General features: G+C 41.9%; 1 pseudogene; it reads left to right on the top strand.

Moving 5' to 3' along the window:
- The first annotated feature begins 554 nt into the window (after positions 1 to 554).
- LOC123846991 (glyceraldehyde-3-phosphate dehydrogenase-like) lies at positions 555 to 1382 on the top strand (annotated as a pseudogene).
- Positions 1383 to 7357: the final 5975 nt, after the last annotated feature.

Below are 7357 nucleotides of genomic sequence, written 5' to 3'. Positions count from 1 at the left end.
ACCACAGTCTCCTGCCCAGGTGGGAGAGAAATTTTGGTAAGGGCTCTCCAACATCCCCTTCCTCCACCTCCTAATATCTATACTGTGACTGTGAACAATAACCAGGAAATCCATAGCTCTGCAGAAGAATCCCATGTGTTAGTCAAAGGGAAAGCCCTGCTGAGAAATATGGAAGTGACCCTTTGGTGGTGGTGAAAGGCTCAAAACATCATCTGGGAGAGAGAGGGAAAGTTAGTCATTACCACCAACCAAAATGAAATGTTTCCTTCCCTTTAGCAAAGTCGGCACCTGGCAAGAGTCTAAGGAAGGGATGCCACACTACTGAATCCTCAACTCTAGCAGTGCAATCAGGGATCTCAGAATGAATCAGGCAAAGTTAGAGATTTGGCATTTTCTTACAATTTCTTACAGCCTTGCATTTTGTATTTCCTGTTTTCCAACCTTCCATTTATTCCTTTGACCCATACTTATTAAGATTTTCTGGCTCTCTGCTCCTGTGCATAGGACAGACAACCTCATCTTCTAGCGCAGTGCCAGCCACATTCCCAGGACAGATGGTGAAGGTTGGAGTAAATGGATTTGGCCATATCGGGCACCTAGTCACCAACATCAAATGGGGTGATGCCAGTACTGAGTATGTTGTGGAGTCCATTGGGGTCTTCACCACCATGGAGAAGGCTGGGGCTAACTTCAAGAGTGGGGCCAAGAGGGTCAGAATCTTTGCCCCTTCTGCTGATGCCCCCATGTTTGTGATGGGCATGAACCATGAGAAGTACAACAACTCCCTCAAGATTGTCAGCGATGTCTCCTGTACCAACAAATGCTTGGCCCCTCTGGCCAAGGTCATCCATGACTTCAGCATCATGGAGGGACTCATGACAACAGTCCATGCCATCACTGCCACCCAAAGATTGTGGATGGCCCCCCTGGGAAGCTGTGGTGTGATGGCCAAGGGGCTGCCCAAAATATCATCCCTGCTTCTACTGGCACTACCAAAACTATAGGCAAGGTCATCCCTGAGCTGAATGGGAAGCTCACTGGCATGGCCTTCCGTGTCCCCACTCCCAATGTGTCAGTCATGGATCTGACCTGCCACCTGGAGAAAGCTGCCAAATAAGATGACAACAAGAAGGAGGTGAAGCAGGCATCAGAGGGCCCCTTCAAGGGCATCCTGGGGTATACTGAGGACCAGGTTGTCTCCCATGATTTTAACAGTGACACCCACTCTTCCACCTTTGATGCTGGGGCTGGCATGGCTCTCAGTGACCACTTTGTCAAGTTCGTTTCCTGGTAAGACAGTGGTTTTGGCTATAGCAACCAGATGGTGGACTTTATGGTCCACATGGCCTCCAAGGAGTAAGAGCCCCCTGGACCACCAGCCCCAGCAACAACAAAAGAAAGAGAAAGGCCCTCAGCTGCTGGGGAGTCCTTGCCCCAACTCATCTCCCAACACAATGAGAATCTCCCAACCCCCACAGTTTCTGTCCCAGAGCCCCTGAAGAAGGGGAGGGGTTTGGGGGTCCCTACCTTGTCATATGCCATCAATAAAGTATACTGTTCCAGGCAAAAAAAAAAAAAAAAAAAGAGATTTTTCTGTGTGCCAGCACTCATCTAGGTAGTGAAGTCAGAATTGACTTTAAAAGTGTCAAAAATCCCTGTTCCCATGAAGCTTACATTTTTGGGGAATAAATGAAATAAACATAAATGCATGGTATGATTGAAAGTGATAGTTTCTAAGCAAAAAAGGGTGATGTAGGGATGCCTGTATGGCTCAGTTAATTAAGCATCTGATTCTTGCTCTCAGCTCAGTTCTTGATCTCAGGGTCCTGAGTTCAAGCCTCACATTGGGTTCCACACTGGGCGTGGAGCCTACTTTAAAAAAAGGCAAATGAGGGGATAGAGAGTTCTTGTGGGGAGGTGAGTGGATATAATTACAAATAAGATAATCAGAGAAGCCCTGTGTAATAGTGTGAGCAAGTCCTGCAGGAAATGAGGGAGTTAGTCATGCAGACATCTGTAAGACCATTGCACACAGAGGGAAGGGAAGAATGGGTACAAAGACTCCAAGACAGGAGGCAGACTGATGCATTCAAGAAACAACAAGGAGCCCAGTGTGGCTGATGCAGAGTGACTGAGGAGAAAATTGGGGAGAAAAGAGGTCAGAGGGCTACCAGGAGCCACACCACGGTAGACTGGGCAGCCACTGTGATTAGTTTGGCTTTTACTGGGGGTGAGAGGGAACATCATTGGATAATTCTGATAAGAGATATGGCAGGTAAACTACGTAATATGCCAGATATTGCAAACTGCTATGGGGGAAAATTGAAACAAGGGAAAAGAAATGGTGAGGCAGCAGGGGAGGGACCCTGTGGTTCTTATTTTGCCCTCCATCCCCTTCACCTTTCTAACTCAACTGATTCTTAAAGGCTCAGCTCAGACTGACACCTCCTCCAAGAAGCTTTCTCTGAATCTCTCTCCCTGAATTGGGTAAGAGCATCCCTTTTCTGTGTTCTCATAGCACCCTAAACAATTTTTCTTAAGTGTTTCTCATACTATATTGTGATAATCTGTTTATTGTATCTTTAGTAAGTATTCACAAAATGTTTGTTGAAGAAATGAAAGGATGGATGATGGATGGACAGAAGGATGGATGGATGGATGGATGGATGGATGGATGGATGGATGAGACAGAGTAAAAGAGAGAGTGAATGGAAGAAGATAGTCCTTGAGGCTAGCTAGAATAAAGGTGGTGGCATTGGGAATAAAAAGGAGGAGACAGGTGTTAGAGACACTATAAAAGTAAAATGACATATCTGATAATTTTACGAATGTTAAAGTAGCCAAGGAGAAAAAGTTCCTCAAATGATCTCTTAGGTTCTAATAACTAGAAGGCTTAAGAGAAATAGAAATTATTAAAAGAAGAGCTCCTTTGGAAAAGGTTTTAGGATGACCAGGTCTAATTCATTCATCCATTTTAATAGCTAGATATTCATGACATATCTATCTAGTATGAAAAAGCTAGATATGTCGTGATCCCAGCTCTCAAAGGCATATAAGCATGAAACCATAAAGAAGCAAGGCCATACATAGTACCTTTGTCCTGAAGTAACATTGTAGGGTACGACTGTGTTGCTGAACATGCAGGACTTTCAACTCCTCAGGTTGGCAGTATGGTATGTGGGACCATGCAAGGGCTTCCAAGTCAAATAATCTTGGGCTCTAGCTTTGCACCTAAATATCTGGGGCCCTGAGAAAACTACTTAAACTCCCTAAGCTTGACTCTCTGCATTTTCAAGAGAGAGAGAGGAAAAAACCTACTTGGCAAGGTTGTCAAGAAAAATGTAATAAGATAAAATATGGGAAAACTTGGGGTACCCAGGTGGCTCAGTTGCTTAAGCGACTGCCTTTGGCTCAGGTCATGATCCTGGAGTCCCGAGATCGAGTCCCACATCGGGCTCCCTGCTCAGCAGGGAGTCTGCTTCTTCCTCTGACCCTCTCCCTCTCATGTGCTCTCTTTCTCTCATATTCTCTCACTCAAATGAATAAATAAAATCTTTTTTAAAAATATGGGAAAACTTCTACAATGATCCCTTGAAATACTTGGTGCTTTAACAATATCATTGGGCTTCCTTTTCTTTCAGTCCCAAGTTCAGCATGTGGTAAGGTTGCATCAGAAGTCCCAGAGATTTAAATTTGCATCAGCCTCATTTTGAGACATGCTTGGGTATCTTCCATATGCTAACCCACACTTGAAACTTTCATTTTCCAGGAAAAAAAATGCCTCACTTCAACATCTGAAGACCAAATGTATTATGAGAAGACAGGAAGGAAGAGGGTGAATATCAAATTACTTTGTATTCAGCTTACTCACAAAAAATTAAAATAATCTTGAAAGTTTTGTATGAATTTTCAGCATTCACTTAGACAGGATTTATTGCAATCACTGATGTGTTTCCATCGAATCTTTGGCAAAGCCATATATAGAAATAAAGATACCTGTTGAAAAAGTTGGTGCAATCTCTCTCACTGGAACACTTCTCTCTCACTGGAACACTAATGCAAGTATATTTTCCAATACTGAACATTTACATGGTAGATGAAATTTCAACCACATCTATTACAGGAGAAATTTGGGGGTCAGAGAGAGAGAGAGACACTATTTGAGTATGGAGGCTTTGATCCAAAAAGCTAAGCAGAAGCAGTCTCAGTTAATCAAGGCACACTTTGTAATGAAAATTAGGTGAGAAGAAAGTAAAATGTGCATATAGCATAACAAAACCAGGATTTGTTTTGTTTTGTTTTGTTTTTTCATGAGAAGTAGTGTCAGAGACTATGAAGAATACACATGCCTCACACAGAATAGACCAAAAAATTTTCTGGGAAAAATTAATTACTCCAATGGAGAAGTGTGTTTGTCATCAAGCTCTTCAGGAGAAAAGTTGGCTTCAGCATTGTCAACAGAGAGAGATAGACTGAAGTTAAAGCAGCTACCGTTCCCAGTGACCCTCACCACAGGGAAGTCACCAGGAGTCTGAGCAGAAGAAGCCCCCGGTGTTAACCAGCTGGTTCCTGAGGTGCCTCTGTTGTAAGGCCTAAGAAGGGTCTGTACATGCTGTTTCATTATGCTGAGTAAAGGGCAAGAGCAGGGACTTTGGGTGGGGAGGACCTAAGTAAGGGCAGAAGAGAAAAAAGGGGTAGGACTGGAGGAAAAAGAGAGTGAAAGGAATGAGGAAGCCTATTTGTGGTTCACCTTCTTGACGACATAAGATGAAGCCATATCCACCCATCATGTCCCCCATTCCATCCCACTCACCATGAGTAAGTTAGCTCAAAAGGCACATCTCATGACCCTTTCACCTCTACCTCAACTCTGTGCAGCTGTAGGACACTTACTCAAGCCCTTCAGCAAAGGAGTTGCTTAAACATCTTAAATAAATCAGATTAGGTGTTCTATCCAGGGAAGAGAGACAAGTCTTCAGAAATGAGCAGGTTGTAGGAGAAGTACCTCCACACCCCTCTGTGGATCGCTAAACCAAGCATACCAACAAATGATGACCACATCACCTAAAAAAATAAAAATCCCTCTGATTTCTGTCCCCACTCCCGCAAAAGAGCTATCTAAAACAAATCCACTAGAGGACTGAAAGGGAAGTCCATTTGTGTGTTAAATTTTTGTTCCTTAACTTGAAACTGAGTTTGCGCACGCTATACATAAATTAGGAAAGCTCTCTAGATGGTGTGGGAGAAAGGACCTGATGGAACATAGTCTTCCTCAAACTCAGAAGCACTGATATGCTTGAAACAGATACCAAGGGAGAGAGAAAGAAAAGTGAGGGGAAGGGTACTGGTTTTGATCAGAAAAAAATGCAGTGGAGCATCTTTTAAATTACAAACCCACCTCCCTGGCCTACCCAGAGACTATGGGTGGGGAAACAATTCAAAACAAAATCTCCTCCTCAGAAAACCTATCCACAAAAGCAGAAGAGAAAGAAAACAGCCTTCTTACTGAATAATCATTAAACCAGAATGTGATGCACATCACAGATAAGCCACTAAAGAGATCACAAGACAGAAAAGAAATCTCATCCTTTTATAGAGTCAAGCAGATGCAATCCATTTCATGCATGTTCTCAAGATAAACAATAAGTAGTCCTCAAGTAAGAGCATTTGACAGCACCATTGTCCACACACAGTTCATCCCAAATTCATCAGATAATTGAGGTAGCCACCATGTTTACTAATTGCCTTTATCCAAAGGTAACATAAATTTCTTATTTACTTATGACGAGAGGTAGATTAGTAACTTGGAGTCACACACCTACCAAAGCTGGGCTCCTACCTATTCCCAGAGACTGGGAAATAGAGGGGCTATCTTCCTTGATTACATTTCAAAATGACGGCTGCCAAGTCCTTGAAAAAGATTTGTAGGTTATAAAACTGGCTAGAGCTTTATTTAGCTTTTAAAAAGGTTTTAGACATCTCAAATGGGCAGAGAAAGAACTCAAAATTCCCATTTTCTTTAAGTAAATGCACTAAGGAAAGGGGGAGGAGGAGTCTCCCTTCTTGCACCAGGAAAAATTCAATATTTTCTTTATTATATTTTATTTCCCCTTATATGACATCTGCCTTATTTACCACTGTACTTTCAGTGCTGTGAACTGGAAATGACTCTTATTCCAATGCAACAATGCCTTCAATCATGCAACAAATATTAACTCATTCAACCATGCAACATTGTTCTAGATATTGGGAAAAGGACAGTAAACAAAATAGACAGAACCCTTCTATTCTAGTGGAGGAGTCAAGCAAAAAGAAATAAACATTGCATATATATGTTCATATATGATATTTATAATATTTACATCATATGATAACATGCATAATGTGCAATGAAGGAAAATACAATAGAGATTATAGAGCATGATTTAGAGCTACATGTATAGGGTGATTAGGGACAGCATTTGGGAATCCAAAAGAAGGAAAGAAACAAGTCATGTGGAGGATATTATGGGGGCGTGGGTACATGTATGGTTAAAAAATAGGTCTAAGTCCACAAGGTTTCTCAACCTCAGCACTACTGACAGATACTTCTTTGTGGTGAGGAGTTGTCCTGTATATTGTAGAATTTTTAGCAACAGCCCTAACCTCTACCCACTAGATGCTATAGCTCCCCCCCTCCAAGCTGTGACAACCAAAAATGTCCCCAGACACTGCCAAACATTCCTGAGGGTAGGGAGTGGGAGCAGTAGGATCACCAAGTTGAAAATCCTTGAGAGTGAATCTAAAGCAGTGATTCTTAAATTTAGGGGATGCAACTGAAGCAGTACTGAGATTAAAACAGCTTTAAATGCATAGCAAAGGAGAAAGACAAAAGATTCATGATCTATCTATTTCAAAAAGCTAGAAAAACAAAGGCATACCAAACCCATATCAAATAAAAGAAAAAAATAGTAAAGATTAAAAACAAAGATCAACAAATATGAATAAAGGTACAATAGAGAAAAGATAAATATACACTAGAAAAAAATCAACAAAGCCAAAACTAGTTCTTTGAAAACTTTAATAAAATTTATATAACCTTATCAAGAATAATAAAGAAACAAGGCACAAATTATTAGTATCAAGCATGAAAAATGAAAAGCACTACAAATCCTACAAACATTAACGTCATAAGAAGAGGGGTCCCGGGGTGGCTCAGTCGGTTAAGCACCTGCCTTTGGCTCAGGTCATGATTTCAGGGTCCTGGAATTGAGCTCCGCATCGGGGTCCCTACTCAGCAGAGAGCTTGCTTCTCCCTCTCCTTCTGCCATTCCCCCTGCTTGTGCTCTCTCTCTCTATCTCTGTCAAATAAATAAAT

The sequence above is a fragment of the Mirounga angustirostris genome, unplaced genomic scaffold, assembly GCF_029215605.1.
Source record: "Mirounga angustirostris isolate CCGP_5_RB_7025 unplaced genomic scaffold, mMirAng1.0.hap1 SCAF_6, whole genome shotgun sequence".
NCBI classification, from domain to species: Eukaryota; Metazoa; Chordata; class Mammalia; order Carnivora; family Phocidae; genus Mirounga; species Mirounga angustirostris.
The sequence above is the reverse complement of the archived record's forward strand: the minus strand, read 5'-3'. Positions and strand labels throughout refer to the sequence as shown.